This window comes from Athene cunicularia, assembly GCF_003259725.1.
Source record: "Athene cunicularia isolate RWA chromosome 1 unlocalized genomic scaffold, athCun1 chr1_part1, whole genome shotgun sequence".
In the NCBI taxonomy this organism is placed as follows: Eukaryota; Metazoa; Chordata; class Aves; order Strigiformes; family Strigidae; genus Athene; species Athene cunicularia.
Window position 1 is genome coordinate 19,223,017 of NW_020799091.1, and position 17,887 is coordinate 19,240,903.

At 34.6% G+C, this 17,887-nt stretch overlaps 1 protein-coding gene across 10 annotated transcripts in view; it reads left to right on the top strand.

Moving 5' to 3' along the window:
* The window catches only part of SGCG (sarcoglycan gamma), a 149,160-nt gene that overhangs the window by 42,396 nt on the left and 88,877 nt on the right, over positions 1–17,887 (top strand). For 3 of the 10 annotated variants that reach the window (XM_026860354.1, XM_026860374.1, XM_026860364.1), the window contains exon 2: positions 1,067–1,158. The exons of 1 other annotated variant lie outside the window; for it this stretch is intronic. The gene's annotated coding sequence lies outside the window, so the exon portion shown is untranslated. Of the gene's footprint in view, positions 1–1,066; positions 1,159–2,996; positions 3,067–12,814; positions 12,836–15,660; positions 15,771–17,887 lie in introns of those variants that run through there. 6 more of the 10 variants (XM_026860385.1, XM_026860403.1, XM_026860430.1 and 3 more) reach the window with 5 other exon arrangements.

Here is a 17,887-nt window from a genome sequence, read left to right on the forward strand (position 1 = left end):
CCCTTCCCTTTCCCTTTCCCTTTCCCTTTCCCTTTCCCTTTCCCTTTCCCTTCCCTCAATATTAACTGAAAAATTACTGTGTAGTACTTTATTTCTGAGATAAACTCTGTTTTCCATAGAGGCTAGAATATCCTCCTCTGGTCTTAAATGCCCTTTGCTTAACAAATCTTTAACATACTCTTTAAAGATGCCACCAAATTGAAAAATACCTGAATAAGTTAGAGAAGGTGATATAGATAGGACCAAATGGCTTCTATGTCTGCTTTGGTAAGATGAATTAGTTAAACTGATACATGATAGTCGTCTTCAACATTGTGTTGCCTTGCTCTTCGAGGAAAAAGCAGATGTTCTTGAAATCTTATAGGTATACACAGAATTTTTCTCAAAATTCTATTTTTTTTCTCTAAAAAATGTAACATCTTTTAATGGCAGAATATTCAAACCACAATTTATATATTTTTCCTTTTTTTTTTTTTTTTTCATGGCATAAGATTACAAGTACTTCTAGTTAGTCAAGTGCTGGTATGAGTGGACTCTGACAGTATGGAAGATAAATATGTTTGCTTGTTTACATTTCCAGAACTAAGTCATCAGTCATTGACTTTCAAAATCCAGTTGAAAAGGTGGCTGGCAGTTTTTGGTGAGGAACGGGACATCAGCATTCTTGAACTGTGAAGATAATTACTTGACTGAGAGCAGGACTTAGCTTTTGTACAAATACAATGAAACCCCATAATTGAAATCATTATACTAATGCATTCTAGTGCTAGAAGGAATTTTAACATTGTAGCAGAAATATTTTTTTATTATTTTTCACATAGATTTTTGACAACGTGTATTTGTTATTTACTGTAAACTGTGCTGTCACGAACACTTGCAGTCCAAACAGGTGTTGGATGTCCAGTGTTTCATTTGTGTTTAAGTTTTAATTTCCGTGAATTTTGGTCCATCGCTTGTAAAATATTGTCAGTTAAAGTAGTCAGGAGAGCAGGTCAGGAGTATCTTGTTCTTTCCCCATGCTCATCAAAATGTTTCCTTTTTCTTTCCATTCTTTGCATTTAAATAGGAAGACAGCTGCCTTCAGATGATACAGAACTCACTGACAGTTGCTCTTGCTTCAGTCCTACTTCATGAGAACTTCAGAAGTTACTAACTGAGGTATTTATTTGTTTTTTTCATTTTTAGAATTTCTACTTTGCAGATATTAGATAGGTAGAAGAGCAGACAAAAGACATCATGAATCTAGACTAAGAAGAGTAATCATACATGGAAAATAACATAAAAGTTCTGTCCATAAAGAGAGCTACTGGGTGATACAATCTAATCTCTTTCTATCGCTGAGCACTGTGTTATTCAATCTATTTTTATAAATTGAGAAATAAAATAATTAGAAATATGCTAAAAGGAAACATATTAAGATGCAGTTTAAATGTTGGGTTTTTAGGGTCTTCTATCCAGTTCTATCTGATCCTCTGCTTTTCTCCAAGAATGGACAAAAGATTTTGCATGAAATGCCTGGACATGAATACCCTATTACCTAAATAATGACTAAATAATCAACCCTTCAAAACTATCTGGCATTTATAGGTTTCTTCCTCTAATATTTACAGGGAATTTCAATTAAATAAAAGCTTTGGTGTTAACACAATATAAAAATGCTTTTGTCCCAGTTTATCTTTCATAGATCCATGACATTAAATATCAAAGCTGTTTTAAAGATACTAATAAATATTTTATTATAAAAATTATGTCATTTTTTCAGGTACCACTGAATTAATTCCTTTGTATAGAAAAGAACTTCTCCATTTGTATAGATAAAGAAAGTCTGGTAAAGGGTTAGTGGCCACAGAATTCATAAAGTGAAAAAAGTGTCTTGTAAGCCTGTGATCAGTTGGATTTGTGTCAGTCCTAAATTTATGATCTGCAGCTGTTAAATGTCTGATAGGAGCTTCATCTTCCAAAGCATGATAATGTGTGAGTGCATGGCTAGAAAAAAGGAAACATTGTGTTTTGAGAAATTAAATTGTCCGGCCATATGGATGATGATTGCAATGCTTCACGTAGCACAAAACCTTTAGTCTGTAAATCTTACAAATATATCTTCTAATGCTTTTTAAATTGCAGACATCTACCAGCACAGATTCTAAAATATCATAGGCTGAACAGAAAGTGCGTTGGTCAGTGTTTGTATAGTCAGTCTAATGTAAGCAGTGCCAGGCTGGAATTCTTTTTCCTGCATTTGAGAACTCAAAGCTTAAATGGCACTGAAAAAAGATGTCTCATAATTTCTATAATATCATCTTAAAATATGCAACATATGCAACTTTTTTTAATAGCTCTTGGTATTTATACACATCTTTCTTAAATACCAAGAATGGTTTAACTTTTTGGAAATGTTATTGTAGTATAGTATAGTAAGTGTAGTTATTGTATAAAATTTATGTGCTGTTATATCATACTATAGGTATTTCCTTTTTTTAAAAGACACTTTATATACCAGCCAGTATAGATTATAGTTAGAATCATGTTAGCATTGAAATTAAAAGTTTTCAGAAAAACAACTATTAAAATTCAGTTAGATGTTACTTATGGATTCAGAAAAGAAAGCAGAGGGGCTTTTTGTTTCTAATTTTGCATTGTGTGCTGTTAGCAGCTAAGTACATTAATAGTTTTTATGCGCAGAATCTATGAAGTGCTGCATACTCTCAGATTTTAATAAAGCGCTTGGCATTATGTGACAGGTTGGGCCATTTTAGTGTGCATTATGGATTGGTTATGTCTTACAGTGGGGCAGTTCATTTCTGGAGTCAGTACACAACCATTTTAGCAGTAGAATTAGCCGCTTATGTCACAGATTATAATTAGCTGCATCTGTATGCCAGAGCAACAGGATGGAATGCAAAACACAGCCAAACATGTGAACGAATTTTCTTCCAGTGATATTTGGCCAGGCCTAAAATATCTTCCACTCCAGATTTGAAAGTAGTGGAAAAGTTAGACAATTCTCTCCTGGGAAGAGACTGCTTGTAGTTTATTCAGAAGTCCACATTGTTTCAGATCTCTAAGGTAAAAATCTTTTAGATTTCTTTTTATGTCTATACGAAAATATTAGCATATTAATAATTGAATTAGGGTTTGTTTGTTCTTTACTTATTAGGTGGATGTTTTGAGCTTCTCCCCCAACTGATTTTCTGTGCAACATTTCAGGCTGATTCGGTGCTTATTTAAGGATCACATTCATGCTTATGTGATCTTTTTTAGGACCTGAATTTGTTCATTTTTATATACAATTATAAGTTTAGATTCTGATAGTTAATTATGCTTGTTTTTGCAATTAAACACACTATTAAGTTGCATAGTTTAAACTTGCAATTGTGTAATATTAAGAAGCTAAGTTTAGTATTTTTAAAATGTTTTACAATATGATATTACTGTACTTAGATAAATACCTGATTTGCAGTAGTAAACCTTTGATGCTTGTAGCTCTAAATTCTTCTGTTTATCTATCACATACTGAATTTAGTTAAGTTTAATCAAGAATGGATCCATGCTTTTGCTGAACACTTCTTTTTGGCTTGACAGTGTGATAATATCCTGCCATATGAGGAAATGTTACCAAAATCAGTTTGAACTTTTGTGAACCATACTTGAATTAATATGGAGTGTCCAACTATGTGTACACAGAACTCCTTTTACAAGTTTTTAGTCTCCTTGAATTCAAATACACTTTCCCTTGAATAAGTTCACTGACTGAAAGAAAATGACTGGCTAGGTATCAGTGGGTTACTGACTCATTATCAAATGATTTATTGGACAATACTTGGTGTTTCTCCACCAACAGGTGCACGTACTGCACATTTAATCATGCATCAGAACAAACATGTAAGTTCCTAAAACAGAATCTTGCCAAACTGTAGGAATGTGACTCGACTGCATCAAAACCAGTCAGCTAGTCTCCTTTTATAAAGATAGAGGTGGTTTTACAACATCTGTCCTAAGTCACATCCTACTTGAGGAGGAGATTTATTATGTCGTAGAAGTGTCTGCCTCTCTCCATATGTTTTAAGCTAAGGGAAGAGTTTTGGAGGAACAGTTGAAAGAAGGGGATATAGCATATCATACAAAACCAATCTTTGTCAGAAGACACAGAAAAGTTGGATGTACAAAGATCCTCTTGCTTGAATAGCCTTGTAATATTTGTTCCTGTGAAAAATAATGCCTTTTACATGAGATACAAATCCCAGCTGTTGACCTCTTACAGTTTTATTTTCATGACTTGGAATTAAGTAAGCTGGTTTCCTCTGGACATATTTCTCAAAGTTGATTGTCTTAGATGTTTAACGAGCAGTGAGTCTTCTGTAACAAGAGATATTTACAAGGTCTTTTGCTCATACAGGTTTTCTGATATCTAATAAGGTCTTGCCCATTGCAGTCTCTCAGTAGAGACATAAATGATGTTTCTTCTTCTCTCTTCTGTCTCATTTTCAGAAAGTTTGTATGAATGTAGTATTCCTGAGACCTTTACTTGTCTGTTGAATTTGGTTGAAATTGGCCAAGAAGTTCAAAATCTATTGTAGGAGGGAGAGAAATGAATGGGATACAGACGATTTAGACAGTGATATGGAGTGTGGTTGCTTTTTATTTATTAAACCAGGCTAAAAACATCATGGCAGTTTGGATAACCAGTTAATTCAATATCCTGGTCAAATTTTCAGCTTGGGTAACAATATTCTCACTATTTAATTCATCTGTAACTTTGGCTACCTGGGCCAGTCTTCTCATTAAACCTTCCTGTATATCTGCCAAAAGCTGTTAAACAGCTGCTGCATTTCATGCCATGGTTGGTTATGTTTCTGTGGTGGATGAAGTACTACTTCTGTATAAGAATGTGAAGAGGAATATAAACTAAAGTACATCAGTATGTTTAAAAAGAGTGTGGTGTATGCTCAGTGTTGAATATTGCTGGTATTAGCCATAAAACACAGGTTTTCACTAAGATACATGTTTGTTTGCATGTGAGCATATGTATATCTGTCTGTAAGAATCACATATCTATGTATTTTTAAAAATGGGATGTACAGGTGGAATCATCTTGTAGTACTGCCTGTTAAAACTCTTCAGTTCCTCCTTGTTTATTTGCTGTGTGGTAAGTGCTCTGAGGAACAAAAGAAGTCTTGGTACCTTTTATTCACCTTAGCTTTTTCCAGTGGAGCGAGTGGCAGATACTAAATTTTATACAGACTTCTTGCATCATTTAGCTTATTAGTTTTGGATATAAGTGGCTTTCAGAAAAGGCTGGCTGTGTAGTGTACATCAGCCTCTGTTTGAAGTTAAAGTTTCACAGAGGTCCTACTTTGAATTTCAAAGCTGTTAGACCTGGATATGAGAAGCATGCAGCCTCTGTCAGTGATGGCTGCTGATGGAAAGAGGCGTGTCTGCAAAGTTCCACTGCACCCAATTTCCTTGGTTTTGAAGGAAAAGGAGATTGAGGTTAGGAGCAGTAATAAGTAAATAAAAACCATGTTCTTGTGACTCCAGACTGTTGAAAGCAGAATAAAATGAAGTGGTTCTTAAAATATAAATGCTCCAGAATGAAGCTGAGTCGGCAGAGCACAGCTATGGCAATGGACCGTAACTTCAGACAAGGCAGTGCTAGCAAGGCTGTAGATGGCAAGCTGCATCCAAAGGTGGGTCTGTTCAGTCCAACCTTGAACTGGAATGGATGATCTGCAGAGGTCCATTGCAGCCTCATTTTTTCTGAGATTCTCATAATTTGTTCCGAAAGATTTTCCTGAATATTCCCTTTATTATTATTTACCTACTGATCTTGATTACTCCCCTGGTTGTCTTACTATCTGATCCAATCTGCAGTGTTTCAGATTTCATGTCAACTTTCAGTGTGAGGAGGGCATCACAGATTACCACGGGAGATTGGTAGCTAGCAGTATTCTCACATCCCTGTTGGACCCACAAAAAATTCCTATAAATGGGTAAGAATTGACTGTAATGGTAAACTTGAATTTTACTTGGAAATACAATAAATGGATGGATTCACAGTTTAAAGCCAAAAAAATAACAGAATTTTTTTAATATCAGCATTCCCTGTGAGCTGAAAAGTCACAGGAGGATATTTTGGAGACTGGCAGAAAAGGTTGTAGTTATTGTTTGCCTGAGTGAACGTTTTCATAGTAGTGACAAGAAAATGATAAGGTAGATTTCAGTATGTGAAATGATGAAGAGGTTGATTGGGGTTTGGCCTGGGTGCCAAATGAGAGAGACCGTGGTGAACACTCTCAAAAGTCAGTATAGATAAGGCAGACAAGTCTGTGTCAGGTTTGATTCCTTCCACATTCCTGTATCAAAGAACCCTAGAATACCAGATTGGAAGGGACCTCAAGGATCATCTGGTTCAACCTTTCTTGGCAAAAGCACAGTCGAGACAAGATGGCCCAGCACCCTGTCCAGATGAATCTTAAAATACTATAATAGTATCCTGATAAGCTTTGTACCTTCATATTACACCCCAAGGCTTCTAGCATATATTCTCGTTCTGCAAAAAGGGCTGAAGAGGTGAAACCCAAAGGGCATCTAGAGCCAAGTTTTGCATAGTATGGATGCATGTAGTATAGAGTTTTATGGAGAAGGAGCCAAACTTTCTATAGGATGAGCAGCAAGACCAGGATAATAGATGGTGGTCCTGTGCTGCCCATGCCACTTTTCAGGCTGTTTTTCTAGTTTCAAATGCTCAGATAGACCTGATGAAGGCCCTGTATGCCAAAAGATTGTCTACTTTTTCAGTCCTACTCTTTGGTATAATAAAAGGTATTTAATTTAGCCACAAAACTTTTCTTCCCGTAACATCCTACTTTTAGTTTTGTTGTGTTATGTTAGGTATTTTCCATTTAATGAAAGTACTGAAGAAGGCTTATGAAAACTGTTATCTTGCTTAAACACAGAACTGCATTATGAAATAGCATATTTCATTCTGCATGATTTCACGAGTCATTTAATAATTATGTTCAATGCATGTGTGAAGATAATGCTTTCAAACAGAAACACAGTTCTTATATTCATAAAGTTGTATAAGACTGTATTGTCATAACAGGGGAGAAATAAGCTATATTTGATAAAACCACTGTTTGTGTTTATCTGAGTACCCCACATTTGTTTTGAATTGTATATTTCATTGAAATTCTGTTAGCCACAATTTTTACTATCTGTGAAAAGTACTTTCTTTTTTACATTTAGATTAATATATTTTATTCATTTTGCTTTTAGTTAAACATCTGTTGAACTGATAGTGTTGTGATTCACACCTGGTGATTTGTTTTAACTGATTTTCATTATGTTTCTGGAAGACAGAGTCATATTCCCTCAGCCATATTGAAAACATCTAAAATGCTCTATAAGTTAAGAACATTAAAATGTCTTCTTGTATCAGAAATCCTCAGGTACCTAGTAATATATGACTTTAACTTGGGAAGAAATTCAAAACTAGCATTCAAAAAATTATCTAAAAATAACATTTGATTTAGGGTTGTTTAGGAAGGGAACCATATAAATGGTTAGAACATAAAATAATGAAAACAAAGGCAGCAGAAGGCAAAATTATTCTGTCTTTCTTTGCTTTATCAGAAGATTCCATCTTTTGTTACCTTTCCCTTCTGTTTGTGACTTTCTTCAGTGTTCCCTGGGCACTTTCTCCCCGTATTTTACAATGTCCATCTATGTCTCATGTTTATTTCCTGAGTGTACACACTAACTTAATCTTTGTCTCTTATCCCCAAGAGTCTAGTCACAGTATTTAATTTCCTGTACTCAAATTATACTGTGGACACTTCTTCTCTGCTACATGTCTGATTTCATATTTTCACAGCTAAAAAGTAATGAGAACATTTACAGGACAATTTTCACATCCCAAAATAGATTTCAACATTGCGGTAGATGATTTTAAATTTCAGCTGAATTTTATCCAGCTTTTTCCTTTACATTAAAGTAATAGATTTTAAAGCTATGAGGACAGTCTTTACTTTTGTACACTAGAGGCTAACTAAAATCTCTGAATTGTCCTTATATTGAACTAAGAACTTTCTGTCTCATAATTACCTTCCAGAAATGTGTGTAAAGTTGTTATTCAACTGCCAATTAAGGAATCAAAATCTATCCTAGACAGAGTTTAGATGCCCAGATGGCAGAGAACAGACCAAACCACCTGCAAACCTGGACTGGGTGAACCTACAGAAACTAAGATGTAGCATCATTTATCTTTATTTTGCCATTAGAAACTTGCATAGCCTTTCCTAGAATTTGAGTTTGGGGAAGGCTAATTTGCAGCTCTACCACCACTGTTCTAGGATTAGTGAAATGTTCATTTGCTAGACTGATAAGTGGATATCAGGATTAATGATCCTTACACACTGAATTAAGTTGTTTTCTTGAAACAGGGGTCTAATCCAGACTACAGTGTGGGTAGTAAACAATCTCAATGTGCATAAAAGCCACAAAGAATTTTTCTTAACTGCATATCAGAACCAGTACTTCAGCATGAACTGCAGTTTTCTTCAGACTTACAAGGAACAGTTTAGGGAATCAGTGTTAACACTTTTAATATGGTTTTCAAAAACTGTGGTTAAAAATTTTGAAGCTATGGAGCTAGTCTGTTGCTTCTTACTTGTGATCAAAACTGCAAATGCTGCATAGGTAGCAAATAGCATACTCATACTCTTATTAGACTTTCCTGTTACAACATTCCCTTCTTTTTTAAGTTCTGGGTTGGTGATCTTACCAGAGAATCATGACATGTCAGGCACTATTGACTGTGTTTGATGAGCAAATAATGTCTAATTAGAGTTATACTTGTGCTCTATGAAGGTCTTTTCCTGTATGTGCCCACAGAATAACTTTAGACATAAATACATACATAATAGCTACAGACGTACTTCCTGGAGAATGTAATGTGCTTGTTATTTGATCCAAATAGGAATTGTTTTCCAGTTTCCCAAATTACGATCTTTAAAATGAAGAAATATGCCAAAAATGAGTTTTATTTTTCGGATTATAGTACTTGATTTACATCACTAAAGCAACTTTAATTGAAAAATTAAGAATTTTAATAATACCTGCTTATTTCAATTTCAGATTAAATGCTTTCTATGAAAAAATCTATGATACAAGGAATATATCTGTTACATTGAATAAGAGATTTAGTTTATTTTGGAATGAGTAAATAATGTGTATTTCTAGGTTTTGTTTATATTTCATTTGGTTTTACAGCTAATTGAAAGATCAGTTATGTCTTTCCTATTGGTTTTAATCCAAGAAGTGGCATTCATCAAAATAGATCAAAATCAATTAATCATGGATCAAAACCAGTAGTATACATTTTACTACGTTCTTCATCTTCAGTGTTTCTTGCATTGCATTATTGCTTTGTCATGGTTGCTGAATAAACTTAGTTGCTGCCTGAACAGTTGAATTCAACATCACCAAAAAAGGCTTCTGTAGTACATGCCTTTTAATGATTTCCTTATGTGTCTAACACACATTTAAATTATTCTCATTTTCTCCTGTGTAAGTAAAAATGAGTAATAAAGCTGTTATGACCAGGGCTGCAATGCGACAGAAGCACATCAATTTGTTTGTTGACATTTAAAATTCATCAGAAAAGGACAGAGATTAAAAATATATGAGACACAGTATACATAGGAAAGCATTTTGCTTCCCTTGCTACTGAAAAGGAAAGTTTAATTTCATGTGACTTTTCAAAAAAGGTACAATTGTGACTTTTTAAGGTCAAATTATTCTTCTTTCATATTTTTAAGAACATATCTGTGATCAATCACTTGAATTAGGGAGGGAAGATCCAAAGATTAATTTTCATGTCTAGCCTTTGCATCTAGTTCCATTCCTTGTTTCTTTAGTGTATTTTCACTTCACTATTCAAAAAAATGCTTCACAGAATAACATTATAACTCCATTTGCAATTTGAAATCATTTAGCAAGGCTAAATAAACTGCTTTTCAAGGTCCTCAGCCAACATAGGACAGCATCACAGAAAGGAGTTACCTGTTTTATAATGTGCTGAAGTCTACTGTATGAACTGGAAGTATGCCTCTAAAGAGATAACTACCTATAAGTAGCATTTTCATAAAAGCAGCAGCAAGAACAGACAATACAGAAGGTTATGCCAATGCATCCGTCTTTATGTATTTAAATAGAGCTGTTTCTTTTCCTGCTCTCACAAAGAGTACCTCTTCCCAGCACTGAGGACATGAAATACTTTTCCTGAGAACAATATCGAGGACAATGTTAAAAGGCTTCTGCTAAAAGCTGTGTCCAAGCAGGACTTGCATTAGGAACAGTATTTCTGCAAGATACATTTTGGCGTTGCTGGTAATCATTGCTGTATGATAGATAGGATCCGCTATCACACACCTAGAAAATAAAAAGATACCTCTTTTTAAAAAAAATATTTTCAAGTATAAAAAGATGTTAAAAAGTATTTTTTAAAAGTATCTAAAATTATCTTTTGTCTGCTAGACATCCACACAAGATTATGATAGCAGAGATTCTTTCATGATTTGTCTCCATCAGAGGGATTGCTTTCATTTCCTTCACATTTATAAAAAAATTGAAGCCTTTCACTATATTCAACAACCCCAGTGAAGGTTGTTTTCCCATTCCTACCCCTGAGTTAGCTTTGCAATTCTGGCATGTCTAGCACACTTCCCCTAAGTATATAAGAAACCAGAAAAAGCATGACAAATGACAAAAAAGTTTCAAAACAGTTTATGCCTACTAGTGTTTTGAGATTCCTGGTGGTGTCTCCAGTGGAGGAAAATTGAAGACCACAAAAACAATTCTTACTTGCATTTAATGGTCCTTAAGAAATGAAATTTTGTACACAGAAACCTGATCTTCACTGCAACTCAGAGTGACAAACTACCAAATTCTGTCTGCGAAGTTTACCTTTACTATGTGTAAAACAAAAACTTTGTGGTGTTTCTTTTCTTAAAATACTGTCAAGATCAAGGAAGCATTTAAAGTAATTGAGAGAATCCAAGCAATACAGTTAAAAAAAAAAAAAAAAAATCGGGAGCAATGATTTTAATGGCAATGCAAACAACATGGGATATATCCATTTTGTCAATACTCAAACTATTTAAAATATTACCCTGTTAATTGTTTATATCACTATTTCATTCTGTTGGGGTTTTAGTTTGGGTTTTTTTATCAAATTAAACTGGTGGAATTCTATTTACTGTTTGTTCACCAGAAAGTTGTTACCCCTCTGTCTTTTTTTGACTTTGCAGCAGACTTTGAGTATGATAAAATGATAGAGTTTTGCAGGGTAATGAAGTTTTTTCAAGTTTAGTGAAAGTTTCTTGTGAGGTAACCTCATTAAAGGAAAACTCTGTCCTGATACATTCTGTTGGCATGTGAATAGTATCTACTGGGTCAGAACAGACAGTTCAAGCTGGCTAATACTGAGAGGTACTATATTTTGCCCAGGAGATTTTTAAAAAGGACTTGGAAAGAGCAAAAGTAACAAGGTTACTGCGTTGATGTGCAAAACAAATACAATATAAACAAAACCAAAGCCAACCTATATGCAACTAAGACTCACTACTTCTTCTGTTTATACTACAAATGATTAATTAAGCTCACTATTTCTTTGCTGGTTTTAAAGGACTTTTAAGCACAACTGAAAGCAACAGCAAACATACCTAAGCCCTCTACCCTGTTCTCTATTTATTCCCTTTGTACACTGTTGCTAATTTCAGTTTCATCTTTGCTGCTAAGTGGTAAGCATAAACTGTGCTTTGAGTTTGCTGTTTCCCAGCGCTCCTCCTAGATGAAACACCTGCCAACACCAATTCCTAGTTTGTTTGTTTCAGAATATTACTGCTGTGATCATAAAAGGTGTCCTGTCTGTTCAGCTACCATGTCTGAACTGTTTCATGATCAGAGGTAGTGAGGACCAGTCCTTCATGTCTTGTGGGTGTTTGTAACATCTAAGAATTCCTGTGTTGGATCACCCTGGGGTATCACGAGTCAACTTCAGTATGTGTTAAATTAATATTGGTTGATCAGGGGACCATAGAGACAGAAACTCTGCTTTGCGGTACTTCCTAAATGACTTTATATGTTCCTGAATCACTGTCTTGATGGTGATTTTTAAAATTTTTTTGTCTCCACGCATTTTAGCAAAATGGACAGTGAAGGTAGACCTGACTAACTTCTTCAGCAGAATATGTGCTGGGTTAGATACCTTCTAACAGTCAGTTATCATTGATGTTAAAAATTATCAAATACTGGGGATTATATTCTTGGTGATTGATGCTGCAGGTAGCTAACCTGATACTTTACAGGAGCATTTTTAGTTGTGTTCATGCAGTCCATGGTATACATTCAGTTCCTTTGTGATTTTTCTCTATTGACTTGTATTTATTTGTGTATATTAATAATATACATTTGAGTACTTGATATACACTGAAGATTTGAATTTTGGGTGCCTGAACAGAGATATCAAAAAGAAAATCCTAAAGGCGTTAATATCAATGTTCCTTATTGAGGAGGCCTGGGAAATTTCTTTATGTGCCCCTTCTTTCTGGAGGATGACTCAGAAGAAATGTCCCATATGTAAATATTGGTAGAAGATATTTTGGGACAAATCAATAAAATTAATATTTTTTCTGTCATCAGGACCAGATGGTATTAACTCATGTTCAGAAGGAAAAAAGTTCTTTGTGTTCCTTTTTGGTAAAAGAAACAAGAGAGCATCAAACATGGCTTCATCTTAATTTCCCACCTCAAGAGCTTCCAATATATTTAGGTATTTCTAACTGCATGATTCTAGCTTTGCTTCAAAAATACATTCTCACTGTCCATTCTTCCAAGAGCTGGAATATGGAGTAGAATAATGATGAAAAACGTAAGTTTTCAATGCAATTCCTATTAATTTTTGTATGCAAACAGAGAGAATTTCAGCTTTGTCAGAGTAGGTAGAATACCCCCAGGCAGATTATTCCTGTCTTGATATTTTGAATAAATAAAAGAGCAGTAATGTCAGTTTAAGCCGAAATGTGACCTTCATTCTGTTTAAATGGTTATAAAGGGATTTTTAAAGGAAGAATGTCTTATGAATAAGTAAAATGTAAAGTAGGCAAACAGAGACCATCAGATGTTTGCAAGCAATGGGGGAAGAATGTTTTAAGTTACAAGTCTTGAATAGGAAGATAATGTCCCATAAACTTAAACTTCCAAGGGTGTTGTGGACGTCTTCCTAATCTGCTGTAATGCAATATGTTACAGTTTTACTTAAAGAACAAAGGCGAGGCAATATATTAAAAATACGTATTTTCTGTAGTTGTCTCACAAGTGCTGTAGTTTTCTGGACTTGCCAATGATACTGTAAATCCAAGTGAAAGAGATTTTCTCTGGAGGACAGTAGAGATTTTAATGTGTACTTGAGAATACAGAAATAGGTCTGTAGACCAGTCTGGAAATAAATAACAGACTCACATGTTATTATTTTCTGTCTGGCACTTTCTTCCATGTCTGAATGTATTGCTTTTGCAGTTACAACAGGTTGTGATGTAAAAATATGGTATCAAGAGTAAGAATTTTAATTAATTGAATGTCTGAAATGTCAAATTGATTGCCAGGTTTCCAGTTTCTAATACAAAACAGAAATAGGTCTTTAAAGAGCACAAGTATGTTTTACCTTTAGTAGAATTTTGAGATAATGTAAAATTTGGAGTAGTTATTGAAAAGGCTGTAGCAGAGAAGAAAGAAAAATGAACCTATACATTTTATAGCATATTCCAGAATTTTTGTCAGTTAGAATGACATCTTTTGTGCCTACATGCAAATTTAAGTAAAAACATCATCTAGTTACATTACATAGCACCATGGAGCTACCACATGATGCAAAACTATTCACTTCTGGACTGCCACAAGTTGATAAAACTTTTCCTATTTCAAATGAGGAATTATTCCCTTTTATAGAAGAAAAGACATTTTTCTGAGAAGTAGGTCTGAAACTGTGTAACAGATGGCATTCTTGTTCACCACACAGGGATTTTATAATTTTGGTAATCTCCTAAAAGCAAAAGTAGTGGACTGTCCATTAAATTTAATCTATATTGAAAAATGATTGTTGCTTACTATTTTAGAATTTGTTACTATTCTGTCCAATATACTTAAGATCACTTAAGTGGTATCGCAAACTCTCATTAACACAAACTAGTGAAGGAGAAATAGTTTCGTTAAGTGGAAAATGAGGATAATGTTCATTTGAACAGAACCGGGTTTTGGATTTTTTTTGAGTAATGTGCTTACAAAGGCTAATCCTCAGCAAACGGCATGACACAGCTTGCTTCTGTATAACTAATTTTCATCCCCAGCAAAACAGAGCCCTTTTGGGAGCCCTCCTATGCTATCCCCAGACTATAAACTGGCCATGGCCTTATCTGGCAGAGTGCCAGGTGGTATAGGCCAAGCTATTCCAGGATGTGTGCTGTCAGTGAAACAGCATGGATGTTCATAAGCATACACCTTGACCCTTCTTCATTTACTATTCTAGATGTAAGTTAGGAAAATTCTCAGTGTAAAAAATGGCCTGGGTCAGCAAATCAAGGTTGGTATGTTTGTGCTGGACAAAGTAGGCATTTTATGACCCTGTAAAAATCTGCCCAAACAGAACTAAATTTTAACCCTAAAAATCACAGTTTGGCATCCCTGAGAGAAATATTTCAGATGGCCTTTTAAGTTACTGCTTATACTTTAGTTTCTTGCAACTTTTCTCCAGACTGGATTAATGTGCCATCACCACAGAATGACTAGTTATAATTCTGTCAGGAAAGAGATGAAGCACAATTTTCCCTGCAATATGTTTGGGTCTGGAAATAGGAAATGAGAGCTGAGGTCTTGTCTCCATAAGAATCTATACTCCCGGTGAGATGTTTTCCTACACCTTTGCTGGTCTCTGAAAGGGAGATGGATTTTAAAGCAGAAGGAACAAAAGCCAAACAAGGAGAGGAAAGGAGTAGATAAGAGACAGGGAGTTGGTCCTCAAGAGAAACAAGTACTGAACTGAGCCTGGTCAGCCAAGAATGTTTTACTTAGGAGAAAGGCTAGGGACAGCTGTGACAAAGAGTCTGGAATTACCAATAAATGTGAAGATTAAAGGAAATGAAGGAGAGGAGACATTTTAAGTCATAAATGAAAACATGATGTAGCTGGACAAGCACGTTGAGAGAAGGAGTCAGAAAAGTGTAGTGGAGGCAAAGAGGCAGAGATTAGAAGGAAGACTGAGATTGTATACGGAGTGAAAGAAAGATGTTAAGACTTTACGAATGTGGGAAGGAGAAAGATTTAACAAAACCTGGTAGAAATGCAGCTGATAGGAAAGGAGACTACATCTGGCTAAAATAAGTAAGAAACTGAGATTTTACTGCACGGAGAACAAGAAAACAAATAAGATAAGGATAGTTTTACATGGGAAGAGCTGATCCAGTTTCTGAGACAGATGGACAGAAATAAGACACTTCCACCCAATGCTCAGAAGGGAATCAGCAGTTCCTTAATATTATCACTGTCCCGCTGTAAAAAAAGTAAGTACAAAATGTGCTGCCACAGTGTCTCATTCTCTTCTAGTGCTGGTCCATAGAGAGGAAGAACGTCTGCTACTGCAACCAGTTTTACCAAGATCTGTGTGCTAGATCTAAAGATGAGGATTCTGCAGATGAGTCAGTTCAATGTGAATAGTATGTCATACTTTCTTTTTGTTCTTTTGGTTTTTTGTTTGGGTTTTTTTATCTAGGCAGTTACATAAAATAGAAATGAAGACTTTAGAGCATTCTAACAGTAGCTAAGTACTTAAAAGTTAAAAAAACAAACAAAACAAAACAAACAAAAAAAAAGAGCTAGATCTGTACTGCTAATTTAAATGTGCCTTTGGAAGAGTCCAAGAAGAATAAAGTGGCTGGCATCCATACAATTAAACTCCCTTATTCTCTAAAACACATAAGCCACAACCATAGTATCACTTATTAATTATAATAAAGCAGTGACAATATTAAATGTCTGCTTTGAATATTTACAAAAACCCAGCCTTACAGCCCATGTACATGCTGTTTGTTGGTGTCAAGCAGAGATCAGCGGACTGGCAAAGAAAATAAGTGTTCCTATCTCATTTTCTCCATAGATTTGTAATTGCATCATCTATTTCTGAATATCAGTTTTCTTAGGAGAGAGGAGGACTGACTTCTGAGCTAATTTGTCTTATTTGCATAGAATATCTCATTGTGTGTAATTCAGAAACTACTAGCTGTTGGACTGCAACGTTTCCATTTGCTTCAGTGCTAGTTTCGGGGGGTTTAGTGTGTTCTGTTATAGAAAAATACTGACATTTTTTCTTCTATACACTACGTGCTTGAAGAGCTGACTTGTAAGAAATTGAATTCACTCATTTAGTAAACAATTCACTATCAAGTACTGTGGAACTACAAAGGTAATAATAGATCTTAGAGATCAGAAGAGAACAGTTGGAACACCAGTATTAGATATATTATTAATTTATGAAGAAGCAGATCAATAAATAAAAAGTATCACTAATTTTTATATCATACTTTTATATAATTTGCTTTTAAATCATTTACAAGACTGCAATGATACAAATCTGTCCTAAGTATCTTTAAATATATTAGAAGCATGTTCTAGTTTTTAGTTCATGCTGAATTTTATTTTTTTTTTATTGCCATGAATGTTAACCAGTTAAAAGAAATTTCCTTGAATTTTAATCCCTATAGTTATTAAAAATTCAGAATACTTTCGGAGATGTTGGTAAGTACTGAAATTAATCAACTTTTTATATCAAGTTGTGTTGACAGCTGCTGGTACTGTTATTAATCTGCAGCATTGATTGACTTGGTACACAACAAGATGTTGAGAAATCTTGGTCTGACTAAATATGTGGGTTTAATTATCATGTTTAACTTCTGATTTCAACTTATTCTTGTGTTGCCTGATTTAATTCCTTTTTTAAAATCGTAATTTGAAATTGGATGTCTGGGATAGATCACATATCAGAAGAACATAATTTTTATACTCTAGACAGTAACTATCACAGCCTAGTCTGGTAACTAAAACAATTGTTGGATTTTACATGTCTGAAATTATATAAAATTCTACAAATTTCGTATTTTATTCAGAATTATATTCACCAAATTACTTGCAAACAACCTTAAAGAATTCAATGCCAGACATTTTCAGTAAATTACTGTAGTATGGACTGAATAGAAAGGCCTTATCTGCATCCAGTGTAATGTGCATGTCTGTTCTGAATAAGGAAATTATTTGGCTGTCATTGAATAAAAGAACTAAAATCCCAGTGAACAAAAACTAACTCTGGTACATTATAGTAGAAATTCTGTAAATTTGTCAGCCATCATTTCTACGTTTCTCTTCTTGGGGTGCCAGATAATACCTGGCTTGCATTTAAAGCTATATTACTTGGAAGTCAAATGATCAGAATAAGAGAGGATGCAGTATTCAGCTCTCAGTGTAATTTATAGTCCTGCAAAGACTATAATTTTATGATTTATAGATAGAAAACTTATTAGTCATCCCTGTGCTTAATTTTGATTTGTCCTTTCCAGTGAGAAAGGCCTTTACACAGTAGACTAAATGTACACTATCCTTATTTTCCATAAAGACAGGATTTTTATTAAATTTTAAGGAGAGGAAGAAGGGCAATTCTGATAGTCTTTCCATAAGGACAAGATCGCTCTCAGCATTCCTTGCCTGAAATTGTTCCTTTCTTCCACCTATGTCAAGACAGGTGCTGCAGAGCTCAAGCTAATCATTTAAATACTTATCCTTA